This window comes from Microcaecilia unicolor, chromosome 2 (assembly GCF_901765095.1).
Source record: "Microcaecilia unicolor chromosome 2, aMicUni1.1, whole genome shotgun sequence".
Classification (NCBI taxonomy): domain Eukaryota; kingdom Metazoa; phylum Chordata; class Amphibia; order Gymnophiona; family Siphonopidae; genus Microcaecilia; species Microcaecilia unicolor.
The window spans coordinates 430,907,773-430,929,265 of NC_044032.1; the positions used below are offsets into that span (position 1 = coordinate 430,907,773).

The 21,493-nt window shown below is 44.1% G+C and overlaps 1 protein-coding gene across 8 annotated transcripts in view; it reads left to right on the top strand.

Annotated features, from left to right (window-relative positions):
* SGMS2 (sphingomyelin synthase 2) overlaps positions 1 to 21,493 on the top strand; it is a 186,406-nt gene that overhangs the window by 128,664 nt on the left and 36,249 nt on the right. For 7 of the 8 annotated variants that reach the window (XM_030190784.1, XM_030190785.1, XM_030190781.1 and 4 more), the window contains one exon: positions 3,596 to 3,737. The exons of the other annotated variant lie outside the window; for it this stretch is intronic. The gene's annotated coding sequence lies outside the window, so the exon portion shown is untranslated. The remainder of the gene's footprint in view (positions 1 to 3,595; positions 3,738 to 21,493) is intronic. 8 annotated transcript variants of the gene reach the window in all.

Below are 21,493 nucleotides of genomic sequence, written 5' to 3' on the forward strand. Positions count from 1 at the left end.
CCCTTGTTGGCAAGCACAGCGGTCAGACGTCTTCTGTAGTTGATGATGAGGTTTGCACACATGTCAGGAGGAATTTTGGTCCACTCCTCTTTGCAGATCATCTCTAAATCATTAAGAGTTCTGGGCTGTCGCTTGGCAACTCGCAGCTTCAGCTCCCTCCATAAGTTTTCAATGGGATTAAGGTCTGGTGACTGGCTAGGCCACTCCATGACCCTAATGTGCTTCTTCCTGAGCCACTCCTTTGTTGCCTTGGCTGTATGTTTTGGGTCATTGTCGTGCTGGAAGACCCAGCCACGACCCATTTTTAAGGCCCTGGCGGAGGGAAGGAGGTTGTCACTCAGAATTGTACGGTACATGGCCCCATCCATTCTCCCATTGATGCGGTGAAGTAGTCCTGTGCCCTTAGCAGAGAAACACCCCCAAAACATAACATTTCCACCTCCATGCTTGACAGTGGGGACGGTGTTCTTTGGGTCATAGGCAGCATTTCTCTTCCTCCAAACACGGCGAGTTGAGTTCATGCCAAAGAGCTCAATTTTTGTCTCATCTGACCACAGCACCTTCTCCCAATCACTCTCGGCATCATCCAGGTGTTCACTGGCAAACTTCAGACGGGCCGTCACATGTGCCTTCCGGAGCAGGGGGACCTTGCGGGCACTGCAGGATTGCAATCCGTTATGTCGTAATGTGTTACCAATGGTTTTCGTGGTGACAGTGGTCCCAGCTGCCTTGAGATCATTGACAAGTTCCCCCCTTGTAGTTGTAGGCTGATTTCTAACCTTCCTCATGATCAAGGATACCCCACGAGGTGAGATTTTGCGTGGAGCCCCAGATCTTTGTCGATTGACAGTCATTTTGTACTTCTTCCATTTTCTTACTATGGCACCAACAGTTGTCTCCTTCTCGCCCAGCGTCTTACTGATGGTTTTGTAGCCCATTCCAGCCTTGTGCAGGTGTACGATCTTGTCCCTGACATCCTTAGACAGCTCCTTGCTCTTGGCCATTTTGTAGAAGTTAGAGTCTGACTGATTCACTGAGTCTGTGGACAGGTGTCTTTCATACAGGTGACCATTGCCGACAGCTGTCTGTCATGCAGGTAACGAGTTGATTTGGAGCATCTACCTGGTCTGTAGGGGCCAGATCTCTTACTGGTTGGTGGGGGATCAAATACTTATTTCCCTCTGCAGAATGCAAATAAATTCATATACTTTCCACAATGTGATTTTCCGGATTTAATTTGTGATGTGCTATCTCTCACTGTTACCAATAACCTACCCTTCAATTATGGGCTGCTCATGTCTTTGTCAGTGGGCAAACTTACAAAATCAGCAAGGGATCAAATACTTATTTCCCCCACTGTATTTATGTATTTTAATTTGACTTTACAAAATTTTCTCATAACAGGTAGTGTATAGCATTGTTAGAATTCATGTACCATAAGTGCCTACCCCAGTGAGCTTGTGGTACCTCTGGCAGTGGGAGATAAAATGACCAGTAGTTGCAGTGGGAGAAATAGGATTTGAACTTTGGCTTCTCCTGGTTCTCAACCCATTAGATATCTGCATCAACCTAAATATGATGACTGGGATTACTGTTAAACCAGGGTTTCCCAAACCTATCCTGGTGACCCCCAGCCAATCAGGTTAGGATAGCTGCAGTCAGGACTGTGCCAAGGGTCTCTGGTGCCCCCCATGCAGACTATCAGTTGCCCCCCCCCCCCCCCCCGGTTTGGCACAATCATCCATCTTAAACACTAAATAATAACACTACACAGGATGTATCCCTCCCCATCTTCAAATCTTTGCTTAAAGCCCACCTCTTCAATGTCACTTTCGGCACCTAACCATTGGAAACCCAGATTGCCCCAATTTGATTGACTGCATTCTTGTCCTTTAGATTGTAAGCTCCTTTGAGCAGGGACTGTCCTTCTTTGTTAACTTGTACAGGGCTGCGTAACCCTAGTAGCACTTTAGAAATGTTAAACAGTAGTACTATACAAAACTGTTCCATCATCAGCTCTTATTTTCCTTTCCTGCCCTTACTCTCCCCTCCTTCGTTCCTCCAGCACGGCCCTGTCTCTGATTCTAGCTTGTTCTGCTCTCTCCCCCCCCCCCCCCCCCCACAGAAATTTCCTCCTTGCCTTGTCTTTCTTTTCTTCCCCAGCAGCTGGCCTGGTTGGTTCCAGTTCCCCCACCCAACCTGCAGCCTCAAATGTAACTTTCTTTATCGATAAGTTAAGTGTAGGCCAGCCAGCCAGCCATTACAGTATTGAAAAGTTAACAAGGCGAAACCGTCCTTCCTAACCAATGATGTGTCCACAAGTCTGACTCTCTCTCAAAAACCAAAATTAATGCGGACTTGGACTTGCGGAGCACTGCGGGAGCGGGCAGCAGCAGCAGCTGATCATCCAATGATCCTCCAAGCAGCGGCGCCGGCTCTCCTCCTCTCTCCTCTCACAGCACTACTCCATCTCCAACGTGGCGTCAGCAACACCTATCCTTCGGAGTCGTACTGCCTGCGAGGCTCCAGGCGCGATGACGTCACGCCGGGTGTCACGCTGGGGTGGTGCTAACTAAGCCTAAACAGACGAACGAGCGCAGCAGCGCATGGGAAGGCAGCAGCCAGAGCCAGCAGTGCATGCGCATATAGGCGCCAACGCGAGAGAGGGTTATATTTTTTAATTTTATAAAACCCAACACTGACTCGGCCGGCGGCGGCACCCTTGAAGGTGAGGCGCCCTCCTGCCGTGCTTACCCCGCTTACCGGGTCAGCACGGCCCTGGCTGCAGTGAAGATTTATGAGATACATTTACATGTGCTGCCTCCATTGCATGGAATTTATTGTAAAGATCCTGAAAAACTGACATCTGGGGCTGCCCCAGAACAGATCTGGGAATAACAAGAGTTCCCTGTATCCGTTCATTTGCTTTGCTACAGGAGTCCCTGGTATCTACAGAAACACCTCAGTTGCTACCCTGTATGGTTCAGATTTAGCCAAAATCAGTGCAATCCAGGCCAGATTTTCAGAATATTCCTAATAAATAAGCATGAAAAATAAACTGTGCATACTACCTTCACTGAATGTAAATCTCTCATTAGGGATGCCCTGAAAATCTGGCCTCTATGCAGCCCTCAAGGACTGAACTTGGCCAAGCCTGGGTGATGATCTTAGATTCCAGTTTTTGCTATAACTTCACACTCCAGTGGACAACTTGCCAGCTCCCTTATTTGTAAATCAGAGAGAACTAGTGTCTTAATAGTTTGCTAACCCTCCTCCAGCACAGCCTCCCTTTCCCTTCCCCCTCCCTCTCCCTTTAGACAAGTATCCTTTTTGCAGTCTGCAGGTGTTCTGCTGCTTTACCCTTCAGGGATTACAGAGTATCAGAAGTTACCTTTCTGCAAGGAGGGGTTGGTTTAACAGAGGCTTGGAATTCTTCATTTTCTCAGAATGTGAAATATAATCATTCTCTGGCAGGTTGTACCAGTTTTCTCTGCCTCCTGTGGGGCTAACATGGGGAAGTAATGTCACTGCCCTCCACCTTAGCAACCAGTTTGAAGACAATGGGAGGTTCAGCTTTGATTTTGTTTGTTTATAGACTACTATCCTGTGATCAAAGACCTGGAAACACAGGAACAGCTCATCGTGACCAGAAATTCAAAGCAAGCATTCACCAAGCGAGTTTCCTGTGCAGGGAGGGCTGCCAGTGGTCCTGTGCTCTGGATTTGTGCCTCTGCTGAGTAAGTATTTTCTTTTGCACCTCCTTTACAGCTAATTTTGACTCCTCTTGCTTCTTTTCTTGCATCTACATATTTCATAGTGAAGCACTGTGAGTGGGGTGAAAAGACTCTTTGAGAACTGGCCAGCATGTATGCATGGGAAAGTGCACTGCCCACCTTGTATGTGTAACTTCAGGCACACACTCGCTCCAACTCAACTCCTCACCCGGGGGGGGGGGGGCACTCGCTCAACTTCCCAGGCACCGGGGTCACACTAACACATTTCTTTCTTCTCTGCCACTCACATATTGCTCCCACAGGCAGGAGCACACAATCTGTGCGTAGGCTGGGTCCCGATTTGTTCCAGTAGGCTGAAAGTTACTCTCTCTCTCTCTCTCTCTCTCTCTCTCTCTGGGCACTCACACCTGAAGAAAAACCAGCAGTCTCGATTGTAGAAAATTCAACTTGCTTTTACTAACAGGAACTTAGACAGTTCATAACAGTCAACTTGGTCATAATGCTTCAGGGATTCTTCAGCTCAATCCTAATCTCCCGTGATATCAGGGCGCTTTTCTAAATTCACAGACAGTCTTTCAAAACACAGTGATTATACTTCCACCAAACTAGCATGAACAAAAATTGTTTCTCAGGAAGATTTAGATTTAGGTCACACCTTTTACAGTAGTAACTCAAGGTCAATTACATTTAGGTACACTAGGTATTTCTCTGTCCCTGGAGGGCTTACAACAGAGCTTCCCAAACTGGGTTGATACCCCAAATGGGGTCATTAAACCCATGTTTGGAGTTGTGACCTGCTTGGCCTCTCCATAGGTGCATCATTCTGCACCTCTAGGGGGTCACATAGTTTTATGTGGCGGTGACCATGGGATAATAGCGATGGAAAGATTGATAAAGACTGGCTTGCAATCTAAGTTGGTACCTGAGGCAATGTAGGGTTAAGAGACTTCTCCAAGAGCACAAGGAACTGCGGTGGGATTTGAACCAGGCTCTCCTGGTTCTCAGCCTGCAGCACTAACCATTAGGCTATTCCTCTACTCCAACATGATCAAATTTACAAGGAGCTGTATGGTGCAAGTAGACAACAGAACAACTGTTATTGAGGCAGTGCCAGCACCAAGCCTCAGTACAAGGTGGTGGGGGAGGAGGAGTGTGTATGGAGGAAGAGAGTCAGGGAGCCATGCTTACTGTCAGCGGTCAGTGGGATCTGCCAGTGGCTCCTGGGCCTGGGCCTTGCAGTGAAAAACAGTGTTTGACTCTGTAGTATTTCCCCATCCCACCTCTCCTCTGGGGTATACATGTATAGGTCCTTAAGTCACAGTGTAGACCCGGGGAAGGAAACATTTAAAAGTAGGGCACATAACGAAAATAAAAGATGCTCACCTTTATTCCAGAAATGAGGCTCAATATATTAACATTCTAAGATTGATTAGAAATAGAAAAGAATCTTAAATGCCATCTTTTGTTACTAACAGGATCTGCAGTTGAATCCAGAATTAATAACATTGTGAGAGCAAGTTTCTCACAATTTACCAGACTTACATGGCAACTGGAAGTTGGTCTTTCCCGCTGCAGGTACAAGAATCCACCTGCTTTCATGGGGAGGGTGAAGCTGGAAAACAATACTTGGAAATATTTAAACATTCCTTCCCCCTCCCCCAACAATGGGGGTGTTTTATAAAGTTTTTTTTCATGTGTAAAAGCAGTTTTACATGTGGACAAAGCCTTTTTCAAAATTCTTTGGCTTGTTGATAAGGTTATGCATACTTTGGACAGAGCGGAGGTGCAATTGTGGTGCGTGTTCATTTTTTTTTAAACAGCGTGTGTACATCTTTACCCCCGTGTCAGAACAGGTGTGACGATGTCTGTCAGCATTTGCACACTGCTGGGGCTGGTTGTAAGGCCTATTGTAAAACATTGCTTTTCTAAAATAGACACCATTTTGCCACTTGTCATCAAAGTATCCCCACGTGTACAGTATGCTCTCATTTGTTATTATTTTGGGGTTGTGGGGATTGTACAAGAACAGAAGGAAGAGGCTCACCAGCTGAACCAAAAAAGGTTGCATTTGATTTACTCCTCGGTGCCAGAGCAACCAAACGTCAGCTTCTAAAAGCTTTATTGAGGCTTTGATCTTGGAGATACACTTGAGCTTCATGCATTTCTGAGGTTCCGATGCTCAAAATTCCGGCGCTGTTCCGAATAGCGCCGTAAAAATACCGCTGGAAGAGCACAGAACGATGCCCTAATGCTGAACACTATTGAGATGCAGATATAGGCGCGCTCATAATGTTGAGCATTAGGGAGTTCAGCGGGAGGATTGTGCTTTGCGCGTGCGCAGAAGAGTTCTGCAGTAAGCTCGGAATCTCAGCTTCTGCGTACATGCGCCCGGTAAAACCCGAACATGAAGCACTCTTTGGCGTTTGTTTTGTATGACTTAAATATAAGTGTGTTAAATTTTTTTTTCTTTTTTAGCTTGCATGGTTTATATTTACATGCAGGAAACAGACACCAATGTGTATTTTCACTTTGGGCGTTTTTAATTTTTTTTTTATTCTCATGGACACTTTAAATTTAGACCCAGGAAACAGACACCAATGTGTGCTTTCGCTTGGGTCTGCTGTTTCTCACAACCAGCGCTTAAGGTCTTCCACGGGCTTCCTTCTGCTTCCAAAAGCAATCAAAACAGGCAGATAGTAACATAGTAGATGACGGCAGAAAAAGACCTGCATGGTCCATTCAGTCTGCCCAAGATAAACTCATATGTGTATACCTTACCTTGAATTTGTACCTTACCTTGAATTTGTACCTGTCTTTTTCAGGGCACAGACCGTATAAGTCTGCCCAGCAGTATTTCCCGCCTCCCAACCACCAGTCCCACCTCCCATCACCGGCTCTGGTACAGACCGTATAAGTCTGCCCTCCCCTATCCTAGCCTCCCAGCCACCAACCCCTCTTCCCCCCCCCCACCTGCTCCACCACCCAATTTCAGCTAAGCTTCTGAGGATCCATTCCTTCTGCACAGGATTCCTTTATGCATATCCCACGCATGTTTGAATTCCGTTACCGTTTTCATCTCCACCACCTCCCGCGGGAGGGCATTCCAAGCGTCCACCACCCTCTCTGTGAAAAAATACTTTCTGACATCTTTCCTGAGTCTGCCCCCCTTCAATCTCATTTCGTGTCCTCTCGTTCTACCGCCTTCCCATCTCCGGAAAAGATTCATTTGCAGATTAGATTTTGCAGAAAGATTCCTGAGAGAAGCATAAGAATTATGAGAAATCCTCTCTTCCGACAGTCTAACGCCTGCTCTGACCTGGTGTCATTTTTTGTAGTGGTAAGGCAGTTTTTGGTGCTGTTTTCTGAGCTTTGGAGAGGAATACAAAATGACCTCAATAACATGAGCTTGACTACATTAGCATGCTATTTTCATTGTTCGTCTGCCTGGGCACTTCTTCCCGCGTTCCATGCCCCTGAACATTCTGCACAAGTAAATATGGGTGCTAATATGGTGCTAGTGACCTCTAGTGCCTGCATTTACTTTTGAGCATTGGGGGGGCGGGCTGTGGCCTGAGAGTCACAGGGGGCATTCAGGCACAACAGGACTAACTGTACCCATCCCCTTTTCTAGCAGAGCAGTTAAACAGATTTTAAGTAGTTGCTGAGAGAAAGCAATTAAAGATTTTTAGCATCCCCATAGCCAGAGCTAGGACACCTCCCCTTGCTTTTTATCATTCCTGTTCTGTGTTATCTGAATAAGGAAGGCCAAACAGCTGGCATGGATTGGATTTAACTTGTGCCGTTTTTTTTTTCTCATTGTTAGCTCAGATTGAGTTACATTCAGGTACAGCAGGTATTTTCCTGTTCTGGGTTAAATATGAGATAGTTAAAAGGTGAGGTGAAAGAGACTACATATTTAAACATTCCTTCCCCTCCCCCAACAATGGGGGTGTTTTATAAAGTTTTTTCATGTGTAAAAGCAGTTTGAATCCTTGAATGAGGGGAATTTCCCTAGTATTTTGCAAGGTTTGCTTGATTCCATCCTTGAAAAGCCCATGTTGAATCCTGGAAGAATGGAAAACTTTAGACTGATTTCCAGTTTTCCCTTTTCTAGGTAAGCTTATTGAGAAAGTACCTTATTTGGATAATATGGGCATTCTGGACACTAAGTAGGTGGGGTTTTGGCACTTACATTGGCCTGAAGCTGCGTTCTTGGCAGTGTTTGACATCCATCGTTGGTTGGATAATTTTATTTATTTATTAGGATTTATTTACTGCCTTTTTGAAGGAATTCACTCAAGGCAGTGTACAGCAAGAATAAGTCAAAGATAGGTAACAGGCAATTACAACAGTAAAAATGTTCAAACAATATATTGTAATGTAGCATACTATGTCAACACAATCCACAATAAAGCATTTTATTAGGGTGTAAGCAAAGATTGAATGTTATGTTGTTGCTGTGATGCTTGGTGTCATGCTTTGTTGTTGCAAGTTTTGTCAGATTGGAGGGTGGGGGAGGTGTCACAGGCTGTAGTCTTGGTTTAGCTATTTCTATAATCGGTAGGACTCGGAGAGTTCATGTGGTATCCTTGTCCCAGGTGGGGTGTTGCCCAAGGCTTTGAGTTGTCACCGTATCTTTTTAAATGTATATTTAGTAGGGGTGGGCAATTAATATGTTAAGGCTATTAATGCATTAATATTTTAACGTGTTATTTATTTATTTATTTATTTAGATTTTGCGCACATCTTTTTCAGTAGTAGCTCAAGGTGAGTTACATTCAGGTACACTGGATATTTCTGTGTCCCAGGAGGGCTCACAATCTAAGTTTGTAGCTGAGGCAATGGAGGGTTAAGTGACTTGCCCAAGATCACAAGGAGCAGCAGTGGGGTTTGAACCGGCTTTTTAATGCCGGCCGCTTTTTTTTTTTTTTTTTTAACGCAGACTTGCCCCCTTCTTCCCGCATTTACCTCAACTGCAGGGCTCTTGCTCCAGATTTTCTCCTTCTTTGGCACTGCCTCAAAGTCCTCTTTCTTCCTCTGCATGGCCAGGCTCTGTAGATACTTGAGCCACACTGTGCAGGAAGATGAGGAAGTCTCATAGTTTTAAGTCTCGCTAGACTTCCCCAACTTCCTGCACAGCTTGGCTCAAGTATCTGCAGAGCCCAGCTATGCAGGGGAAAAAGAAGGACTTTGAGGCATGCCGAGAAAGAAGAGAAAATCCAGAGCCTGAGCCGTGCTGTTGAGGTAAATGCGGGGGGAGGGACTGTTAAAAAAAAAAAAATCGGGGGCATGAGAGAAACTGGGTGAAGGCTGGGGAGGAGGGCATGAGAGAAAGAAACAGAGAGGTTGAGAGAGATACAGATGATTGCGTTCAACAGGAGAGAGCCAAGTAGGAAAGGGCGAGAGAAATGGCCAAAATGCATGCCATGATTAAGCGCAATTAATCGTGCTCTTAAAATTTTTTTATCATTGCCTATCCCTAATATTTAGTATTGTTATGTCATCAGATGCATGCAGCAGGTTTGTTGTATATTTATGCAGATGATGATTGGTCTTGGTCTATATTTCTAAGGCGGATCCTATTGCAGTGGATGAGGAGAGGGAGAAGCTGTGTCTGATTCAGAGTTGGTTTGCTAAGCCTCCCCTACCGTTGAATGTTAGACTGAGTTCTTGTGGTTCAGTTGTCCTGAGCCTGTTGTGGTGCCTTTTCACTTGGAAAGGGGGTTGAATGGTTTGATTGTGGAATTGGTTTGGTATTTGGGGCCTGGGTAGATTCTCAGTTTGAGTCTGGGTTGTTTGTTTGTTTTTAGAGTTGCTTTGGAGATGAGGGCATTTTTGTTATGTATTCTGTTTATATTTTGAATCATTCTTGTGTACACCACAAAGAGTAGTTTCAGATCTGCAGTACCAGAATTTGAATAAATAATAGTAGAAAAATTTTGCCAGACTCTCTCATACTAACATATAGTAACATAGTAGATGACAGCAGATAAAGACCTGAATGGTCCATCCAGTTTGCCTATCAGTCACATTCATATCAATTCATGATTAAACCAATAATGAATTTGGTATAAAATACTTGATCCTGGTCTTTCTTTGCTGCTTCTGAGACACAGATTATAGAAATCCTCCCGGCATTGTCCTTAAGTTCCAACTACTGGAGTTGCCATTGAAGCCCTTTCCAGCATAGGAGCCAACTTTTCAAAATTATTGGGGTTGCCAAGTCCAGTGGAAATAACCCCTCCCTGGACACATACAAGGAATTTTCTCAATATTGGGGGTGCTCAAGCACCCTCAGAGTCAGCTCCTATGCTCTCCAGTCCATCCTAATCTGTCTTGCCATATACAGGACACAGACCGTAGAGGTCTGCCCAACCCTGGCCTTGGCCTTAGTTCTTCAAAGCTGAAGTTGCTGTCTAAGCATCACTCAACACAACATACATGAACTCATTAAAAAAATTTTTGTTTTTTATACCATCCATTTTCTAATTAGAGATTTTCTGTGTTCATTCCAAGCCTTTTTGAATTCTGCCACTACTTTTGTCTCCACCACCTCCCTCACCTCACACCAAAACCTCAGTTCATGTCCTCTGGTTTTATGTTTCTCTGTCTCTGGAAAAAGATTTGTTTGTATATTAATATCTTTCAAGTATTTAAATGTCTATATCCTATCTCACCTATCTTTCCTTTCCTGTAGGATAGGGGTCTTCCAGTCTCTTCTCATACATCTTTTGGCGCAAGTGCCATACTATTTTTGTCATCTTCCCCTGAACTGTTTCAAGTCTTTTTACATCCTTAGCAAGATACAGCCTCCAAAACGGAACACAATACTCCAAGTAGGTCCACATCAATGACTTGTACAGGGGCATCAACATCTCCTTTCTTCTGCTGGTTATATCTCTCCTTATGCAGCCTAGCATATTTATGGCTATGGCCACCACCTTGTCACATTGTTTCTCACTATTAGATCCTCAGACACTATCACCCCAAGGTCCCTCTCCCTGTTTCTGCATATCAGCCTCTCACCTCCTAGCACATATGGCTCCCTTGGATTTCTACTCCCCAAGTACATCACTCTGCACTTCTCTGCATTAAATTTTAACTGCCAATCATTAGACCATTATTCTAAGTTTTGCAGGTCATCTTTCATGTTATCCACTCCCTTCGGGGTGTCCACCCTGTTGCAAATCTTCTTATTATCTGCAAAGAGGCAAACTTTACCTTTTAACCCGTCAGCAATGTTGCTCACAAATATATTGAATAGAATTGGCCCAAACACTGATCCTTGAGGCACTCCACTACTCACCTTTCCTTCCTCCATTAACCGTCGCCCACTGATATCTGTCGACCAGTTTCTAATCTAGTTCACTACTTTGGGTCCTAACTTCAGCTTGTTGAAATTTCTGAAACTGAAGTAGATTACATATAGTGCAGGGGCTTAGCTACCATTCAGTGAACCTGGAAAAATACCCAGGGCTGCCCAGTGGTAGGGGCTGCCTGAGATTGCAACTTCACTCCCTCCTCCCTCCCTCTCTGCACCCAGGTATGACATAGCACCGGCTCTCCCCTCTTCTCACCCCTGGGTCTGGCATCACTCCAGCTCCCCCCACCTGCTGCCGGGCCTCCACACAGGGTAGAGGGAGCGCTGAAATCTGACTATTGCCCCAAGTACCTGTGTATAATATGTAAACCTTGCATATCAAACCAAATTGTTTGAGGATCACTACTTCTCAGATGGGCATCCACTTGGATATTAGACATACTTTTTCCTCTTTGTGAGCACCAGATCCAGCGTTGTTCCTTCCCTCATGGGTTCTGTCACCGTTTATCTGAGCAGAGCACTTTGAAAGACATCTACATTCTCCAACCTTTGGATATCTGTAGCTCTTCTGATTGTGTCGGAGGTCTGTAAACATTCATGTGGATAGACATCCAATCTACTCTTTTCAAGATGACCCATATTGCTTCTTCCTTTCCCCAGGCTCCCTGCATTTCAGTCGCTTTAATATTGCTTGTCATATTTAAAGCTGCTGCTCCACCTTTTTGATCATCTCTGTCCTGTGTAAATAGATTATAGCCTGGTATGTGTGTATGCCATTCATGGGAGTCATTGAGCTATGTCTCTGTGATTGCAACAATATCTAAATCTGCCTCTAACATCAGGGCTTGCAGATCATTAACTTTATTGTTTAGACTGCACAGGTTTGTGGTCATTGCTTTCTTGCTACATTTCTTTGTTTAGTCTCCCTTTCTACTGTGTTGCTAAGTAGTGAATTGCAAAGATTATTGTTTAAATTGTTGTTTTCTCTACTGTCTCATCTTTTTTATTGCTGGAGGTGACTATTTGAAGTGACATGCTTCCATATGACACCATCACCTTCTAGTTTAAATGCCTAGAAACACATTGTCTGAATTTCTCAAAAAAGATTATTTTTCTTGCCACAGTGAGATACATCCCATCATTACAATATACTACTACTACTACTACTATTAGCATTTATGTAGCGCTACCAGACGCACGCAGCGCTGAACAATTGAAAATACTCTTATTGGGTTTTTTTCCCACCTATCGCCTCATCCTCCGATGTACCAAAAACATTATTGCCGAAAATCGGGAACGACCATAACTAAGGTTGACCTAAATATTGAGATTTGGGCGTTCCCGACTGTGTTATCGAAATGAAAGGTGGACGCCCATCTTGTTTCGATAATGCGGGTTTCCCCTGCCCTTCGCGGGGACGTCCTGCGAGGACGTCCTCAGGAAAACTTGGGCGCCCCGTTCAATTATGCTCCTCTTGGTCAAGTACCACTATTAAAAATGTTCTCAAGGAGGTGTAAGCAGTGAGAATGTGATTCAGAAATCAAGTTCTGCTAGTATCTAACTTTTCTCTTGAGATCCATATAGAACAAAATCCTGCAGAAAACATGGGCAGTGCCAGTCTAGCAAATCTGCCATACCAAAACAGCACTAACTCCCAGTACTGACACAGCAACATCCCTACCTATAAAAAGACAGCACTGTAAATATTCCACCTGGTCTTGGAAGACTAAGTATTCCTACTATTGGGAAACAGAAGAAGCTGGACTACTGCTGATCCCTATACAGGAATTACACACTAGCAGAAGCCCTCAACTTGATTACATACGTAGAACACAGACCGACCCTCACAAAATGCAGTCATTTCTGGTGGAATACAGTCCTGCAGCATCAGAAGTTTGAGCTCGCCATGGCTGCGAAAAGTCGGATGATAGTATCTAAGAAAAAAATTTGGTCTATTTTGGACAACTACCTCCAAACTATTCAGGCCACACCTTAAACCAGTACAAAGGACTTATTTGTTAAACACCTGGATGCTTTCCCCTCCTGTTTTCTCTTCTTTCCTTTCTCTTTTTTTTTCCTTTCCCACCTGTTGTGTTTCTTGCTTCCTATGTTTTTCCATCATTGTTTTCCTGTTATTTGTATTCTTTGAAAATTAATAAAATATTTGGAAAAAAAAATGCAGTCTACTAATAGAAATCTATGCTCAAAAACCGAACTGGAAACCCCAAAAAGCCAGACTCTGCATGAGATGCAGCTCCAGGGAAAGATACATTTCCTCTTGTGCTGAGCAAGCTACAGAGACATCGGAGATGAACATTTCTCCCTGACTGACAAAAACATTAAATGAAATTGCATTTTGAATGCATTATCCAGTTCAAAACCTGCCTGAGGCAGCACATAAATAAAAATGTAAAATCAAAGATTTCACAGAAAAGAATGAGCAGGAGATGCTGTGTATAGTTCTTGGAGGAAATGGGAGCATCAGCAGCTATAGCGGCAAAATAAATTGTTGCCTGCTACTAGGCTGCAAATGTGACTTGACCAGGTTAATATAGACCAGTATTAGAACATGTTGCTGCCTTTTTCTTTCGTTTGATTTTCTCTACTTTGATGACAATTATCAAAACACTAGGGAAAAAATGCCCGTTTCTGAGCAGAATGAAACGGGCGCTAGCAAGGGGCCCCCTCCCTCCGTCCCTCGAAGCTACTTGCCTTGTTCGCTGTGGGCCGTTTCGGCCCTCGAGTGTCAATAGCTCCGCCCTCGACTTCATGACGTTTTGACGCGAGGGCGGTGCAGACACTCCAGGGCACACCGGATATCTCGGGCGCCTCAACTTCCGTGGAGGCTTCAGAACGTTGGGGTTGCCTTTTATATATATAGATTTTACATGGTTAAAATCTAGTGTATGTAGCTAAGTATATGCTACACTTTTAGCTGTGCCAGTAAGGAGTGAGGCTCGGGCATAGAGAGCAAAATACACATGCAGTGCACAGGGTACCCCCAGTTTTCCAAAGGTAAACTCTGCCAGGGGGAACCTTGTGTCATGCAGCTAAAGCCAAAGGGCTGGTAAAACCTGGCCTGAATCAAAGGCAGATATACCAGGGTTCCATTCTCCTATTATATGGGTAGCAGTTGCTGTAGTTGGGTATGGACAGGTATATTTGAGTGCTTACCTTCTTATTTTTACAAAGTATACCAGCTTACAAGCCCAAGTGCTTGCTATCTTTAAGAATACTCCTGAGCTGTCTGCCTTCCTTTTTACCTCTTGGATCTGCTGTTGGGTCTCTTAGAACATCAGTATTTATGGAGGTGCCATGCTGAGTAGCAAGTTAGCAGTGCAGAGATCGGCAAAAGCAAAGAGCATATCTGATCACTGTCAGTTTAGCAGACCTTCCTTTTGCACTTCCTCATTGACGATCAGACAGTAAGTCCAATGCAGGGAGAGGAAGAACGGAGGTGCAGCATCCATAGGGACAGGGAGCTGTGTCCTTATTTGCCACATTGTACCTCTCTTGTACTGCTGGGTTGAATGATTTGGACTCAGTCTTCTCACTGAGGTCAGAAAGTTAAATGGACGATTGAGATTAGGAGAGAGGGAAGAGGTGGAATGTTATGGGGCTAGGATGGGCCAGGGTGCTGAGAGGGATGATAAGAGGGGGGACATGGGCAAGCTGAGAGCGAAAGGGGAGGTTGAGGGTTGAGAATCTGATTCAAATAAGCACAATGCTATAATAGGAAACCTAGTATTAAGCAATGAAAATAACCAAAAATTATTCAGTTCAAGTCCACTACAATTAAGAGTTCCAATTCTCATAAAATAGAGGAGAAAAAGGAAATATTAACTAAGAAAAGATCCAGGTGTGTGGGCAGAGTACTTTTGAAATTCCCCTAGTAGCCAAAATTAAGGATGTCAAGTGCATAGGTTCCCAAAAACAATCAGGTGTGTGGGAGGATGGATATGTGAGTAGGCCCATGCGTGGGGATAAGTATGTTGGGAGTGTGTGAATGTATGCATGGGGGGCATATGTATTCGGGAGGAGATTTGGGGTGGGGGGGGGGGAGATGGATATGTAGGAGCTGTAGGCTTTTTTTCATGTGTCCTGCACTCACTCTGCTCCTCCTGTCTTCATGAAGTCTTTACCCTCTTTATCCTATGCCAGTCTCTCTCCTGCTCTCCCCACACTTTTCTGCCACCCACCTTTCTTCCTATCTCTTCCCTCTCATCATCCTCTCATTTTCTCTCATACACTTGAGATAGGTACATGTTGGCATTGTGTGTGTGTGACTGTGGGCATGCAAGTTTCTTTCCCTCTACCTTCACTCTTTGTCCCACTCCATCTCCTTTGCCAATCCCTCTCTTGCCTGCCATTCACCCATGAACTTTCCTTCTCATTTTTCTTCCCCTGCCTTCCAACCTTGCACTCTACTTTCCCTGCTCCTTCCTCTCTTCCTTCTTGCACTCCTCATCTACTCTTCTCTCTCCCTGAACTTCCCTTTCCCTTCCCCATGTTTCAGTCATTTTTATTATTTAAATCCAATACAGGGACAAAGGAGAGGATAAATCCAAAGACAAATTGAAAGCCATATACAGTGGGGGAAATAAGTATTTGATCCCTTGCTGATTTTGTAAGTTTGCCCACTGACAAAGACATGAGCAGCCCATAATTGAAGGGTAGGTTATTGGTAACAGTGAGAGATAGCACATCACAAATTAAATCCGGAAAATCACATTGTGGAAAGTATATGAATTTATTTGCATTCTGCAGAGGGAAATAAGTATTTGATCCCCCACCAACCAGTAAGAGATCTGGCCCCTACAGACCAGGTAGATGCTCCAAATCAACTCGTTACCTGCATGACAGACAGCTGTCGGCAATGGTCACCTGTATGAAAGACACCTGTCCACAGACTCAGTGAATCAGTCAGACTCTAACCTCTACAAAATGGCCAAGAGCAAGGAGCTGTCTAAGGATGTCAGGGACAAGATCATACACCTGCACAAGGCTGGAATGGGCTACAAAACCATCATTAAGACGCTGGGCGAGAAGGAGACAACTGTTGGTGCCATAGTAAGAAAATGGAAGAAGTACAAAATGACTGTCAATCGACAAAGATCTGGGGCTCCACGCAAAATCTCACCTCGTGGGGTATCCTTGATCATGAGGAAGGTTAGAAATCAGCCTACAACTACAAGGGGGGAACTTGTCAATGATCTCAAGGCAGCTGGGACCACTGTCACCACGAAAACCATTGGTAACACATTACGACATAACGGATTGCAATCCTGCAGTGCCCGCAAGGTCCCCCTGCTCCGGAAGGCACATGTGACGGCCCGTCTGAAGTTTGCCAGTGAACACCTGGATGATGCCGAGAGTGATTGGGAGAAGGTGCTGTGGTCAGATGAGACAAAAATTGAGCTCTTTGGCATGAACTCAACTCGCCGTGTTTGGAGGAAGAGAAATGCTGCCTATGACCCAAAGAACACCGTCCCCACTGTCAAGCATGGAGGTGGAAATGTTATGTTTTGGGGGTGTTTCTCTGCTAAGGGCACAGGACTACTTCACTGCATCAATGGGAGAATGGATGGGGCCATGTACCGTACAATTCTGAGTGACAACCTCCTTCCCTCCGCCAGGGCCTTAAAAATGGGTCGTGGCTGGGTCTTCCAGCATGACAATGACCCAAAACATACAGCCAAGGCAACAAAGGAGTGGCTCAGGAAGAAGCACATTAGGGTCATGGAGTGGCCTAGCCAGTCACCAGACCTTAATCCCATTGAAAACTTATGGAGGGAGCTGAAGCTGCGAGTTGCCAAGCGACAGCCCAGAACTCTTAATGATTTAGAGATGATCTGCAAAGAGGAGTGGACCAAAATTCCTCCTGACATGTGTGCAAACCTCATCATCAACTACAGAAGACGTCTGACCGCTGTGCTTGCCAACAAGGGTTTTGCCACCAAGTATTAGGTCTTGTTTGCCAGAGGGATTAAATACTTATTTCCCTCTGCAGAATGCAAATAAATTCATATACTTTCCACAATGTGATTTTCCGGATTTAATTTGTGATGTGCTATCTCTCACTGTTACCAATAACCTACCCTTCAATTATGGGCTGTTCATGTCTTTGTCAGTGGGCAAACTTTCAAAATCAGCAAGGGATCAAATACTTATTTCCCCCACTGTAGTTCATCACATAATGCTAGTAAATCAATAACCAACAGCATACCACCCAAACCCAAAATTTTTGACAGGAGATTGATATCTACATTAATGAGATAAGAAGCTGCCAGTTCTCGAGGTTTTTGAGGTTTGGGGAATAATGTTATAAAGGCAGTATTTTCATGGACTGGAAACTGCCCCTCTGTTACCATCATATTATAATAATCGAGTAGAGGGCCAACAAGTTGTGTTTGCAGACACTTATAAAACTCCTCAGAAAAGCCATCACTCTGTGGGGCGGAATAATGTTTAAGACCTTTTATCGTTTGCTGTAATTCTTTTCCCGTTATTTGGGCGTTTAAAGCAAAGGTCGCTGTTGATGAGAGGGAAGGGAGTTGAGCGGCATCTGAAAAGGATGGTCAGACACTATTTTTGCGAATCTCACTTTGCAGTATTAGTTGAAATGTTGGTGTTGTCCAATTTGGACTATTGTAATTCTCTTTATGTTGGATTGAATGCTAAATTTTTGTACAAATTGCAAGTGATACAAAAAACACAGTGGTGAGATTATTTTTTTGCATGAAAAAAATATGAAAGTATTTCTGAATATGTGAAGAGACTTCATTGGTCTCCTTTGAAAGCGTGTATCATTTTCGGTTTATTTGATTTTTCATGTATTGTATGGCAGCACTTCTTTCTTGAGTACGAGAGAGCCATTTATTGAAATAGGCAGCATTTAATGACGTACACTTGAAATGTCAGTTTGATGCTTTGTTCCCTTTCCAAACTGTTACTATTTATTTTTGTTACATTTGTACTCCGTGCTTTCCCACTCATGGCAGGCTCAATGCGGCTTACATGGGGCAATGGAGGGTTAAGTGACTTGCCCAGAGTCACAAGGAGCTGCCTGTGCCTAAAGTGGGAATCGAACTCTGGTCCTGGGTAACTGAGGAACTAAGTCCACCACCCTAACAACTAGGCCACTCCTCCTAGCCTATGTGGAATAAACTTCCTTCATACGTTCAATTTGAAGTAAATTATACACAACTGCGAAGGAAGTTGAAAAACTTTATTGTTTGATACATTTTAGGATTTTTATACTTCCTTTTCCTGCTGATTTTTTAATGTAATTTTTCATATTTTTTATTTTTTTTTGCGTGTGAGTCTCTTAAGATGTGAGCCACCTTGAACCTTTTGCTGGCATTAGTGCGGTGCACAAATCTTGTATTGGATTAGAAAGGGACTGTGCAATTTTTTTTCAGATGGGTTAGAATATAGATGTTTTAAGTTTGCTATTGTCAGGTTCTCAGGTTCAGAGCCCGCGGGGCCGGGCTCTGGAGCAAACGTGAGCCCTTGGGCTGCTGACGAGGAGCGACAGCAGCAGGCAAAACCCACCAACCAACACTGGGTAAGCACACCGGCAGGGACTGCAGGCACTGCCCAGCGAACCGGAACACATGGACTGGAATCCCCCGGACTGGAGGACACAGGACTGGAACACACACCGGACCGGAACACACTGGACTGGAGCACACCAGACTGGAACACCCTGGACTGGTCCCCCGGACTGGAGGACACAGGACCGGAACACGGGACTGGAGCACACTGGACTGGTCCAACAGCTTCACCTGTACTTAGCTACTAAGCCCCCCAAGAGTTGAGCTCCTGGGTTCGAGTAGCCGACAGGACTTACTGGATACCGGATGACATAGGGACCAGGACTGGAAACAGAAGTGCTCCTAAACCTAAACTGATCTACGTGCTCCCAATCCCTAAACCAGCAGGAGTGTTCCTAACAGTAAACTGACAAAAGGACTTCCTAAGCCCTATACTAAACAGGAGCTCCTAATCCCTGCTCAAGAAAGGAACTTCCTAACAGAGCAGGGTACTAAATACAAAGCTAACACAGGTGCTACTAAGCACCAAGCTACAAGCAGAGCTTTACACTAATAAGCTAAACACAAAACTAAACCAGCTACCTAAGCACTGCTCTAGCAAGCTAGATACAACTAACAAGGTGCTTCCTAAGCACTACTCTGGCAAGCAACCAGAAGAGCTCCTAGCACTAAAAGGGAAGACAGGGGAGCCACAAGGAAAAAGCAGTGAAGCTAACACATAAGCCAAAAGTGCTTCTAAATCACCAAACACCAACAGCAAAGACTGCAATGCTCCCAATAGCACAAACACCAGAAGTACTTCTAACAGCAAACTCTGCAGTGTTCCTAACAACACCAAACCCTGAAGTACTTCTATCAACAACAGAGCTTCCAAAGCCCTACACACAACAATGCTACCAAAACCAAGAGGGAACAGAAGGGAACCAAAAGGGAAAAGCAGGAAAGCTAAACACACAGTCACCAGTGCACACTGCACTAACACTAACCTGGCCCTTAGCAAAAGCAAGCAGGGAAACTAGACACAACGTCAGAAGTGCACACTGCACCACCCTACCTACAGCAAACACCACTGTTGCAAAGGCCCTGAAGGAAACAAGACCACTTCCTTATCAAGGCCCTCCCTGATGATGTCACACTCCCTAGACCTAGGCAAAAGCACACTGACCCAGAGAGGCCCAACCCACACCAATGCAAAACCGTGAAACACTTGAAGCCAGTACACCCAAAGAGAGTTAGAGCAACTCAGGCAACACACACACAGCTGTAGTGAAGTGAGACAATTAACCCCATGCTGCTGGAAGCTGCCAGCACAGAGAGACAGAGCCAGCTCAGAAAGGAAAGAGAAAAGAAACAGAAGCCAGCTAAGAAGCTGACCCCCAGGAAAGAGGTAAGTTTGAGAGGGGTTCAGACCCCAATCATAACAGCTATTTTTCAAATGCATTTTTCCAAAAAACATACTTTTTATTGATAAACGTTTCTTATTTTTTAAAAGACGTAATTAGCCCATACCTGAAGCTGAAATTTTGCAGGATTATGCAGTTGATATCCCTCTCTTGCGGTATAACTAAGACACATACCCTACTTTTGGTACCTTTTCGCTCTTTGAGTCACATATATTGGGTTACCTGTAGGGCAGTTAAATCACCTGTAGTTAATAAGATTATTTTTTTTTTATTATATATTGTGTTGACATTTTAAGTAGCATACTTCTGCTGTTATTTGAATACATTTACTGCTGTAATAGTATATCGCCTATCCTCAGCTTATTCTTGCTGTACATGACCTTAGGTGAATTTCTTCAAAAACATGGTAAATAATTCCTAATAAGTAAATAAAATAAACCCAGCTGTGCAAGTAGTTTAGCTTCTGAAGCTGTGGGACCATATTTTAATAATGTTAGCAGAATTGCAGTGGATACCAGTATCTTTTAGAGTGCAATTTAAAATATTGTCTTTAGTAATGTTGAAAATGTGGAGTGCCTCAATATTTGTGAGTAATTAGGGCAGTATGTTCCAGCCTACTCCCACTGCTTATCGCAGGATCTTTTGCTGTGCTTACCATTGGGCGGGCAGGTTTAAGAAAGTATTCTCTAATTGTGTTCCCTCAGGTCTGATCCTCTTACTCCTTCCTTCTTTCTTTCAAACTATCTTCTGCACATATTAACATCTCACCATCTTCCTTAAAATGCTCCTCTGCCTCCAGAGCTGTCCTTGGCTCTGTCACAGGGTTGCTACTTTCTAGCTGGCATTCTTTGACTCTGTTCAACCTTACCCAAAGAAGTCTGCTTTCACTCATCCCTTTTTACCACTCCTTTCAATGTTCCTGCAGTGGTTCACTTTCACACTCATTGTTGGATCTGAGAACCAACTTGCTTTTGCATGATTTGAATCTATACATCGCTGTTCTTTTTTTACTCTCTAGCACCAGCCATCAGGAATAGTTTATCTGGTGATTCAAATCAGGCTTAAAATCATTTTTAGAACAGGCCTACTAGGATTCTGTTGAAATTAATAATGTAAGACCCCTTATTTGATGATGATGTCTGAGCAAGGGCTTGAGACTTTGAGGTGCATTTCTGTTCTTGCTCTGATTTATTCTCATTTCTGCTGTGATTTGTAATCTAGTCAGTTTGTAGTACTGGTCTCTCTTAGCCTGTAGCTGACATGCTTCTGATTTGTAACCGAGTGCTTTTGTTTTTCTACTTATAATACGAAATACTGTAAACTGCTCTATTGACCTGGTTGAAGGATGGTTTATAAAGACTTACATTAAACAGTACTGGCATTAGCAGCTTGTCTTCTGACTAATATTTTTTCTCTATTTTTTTAATTTTAGGGCCCCCTTTTACTAAGGTGCGCTGAAAAGTGGGCTGCGCTAGTGTA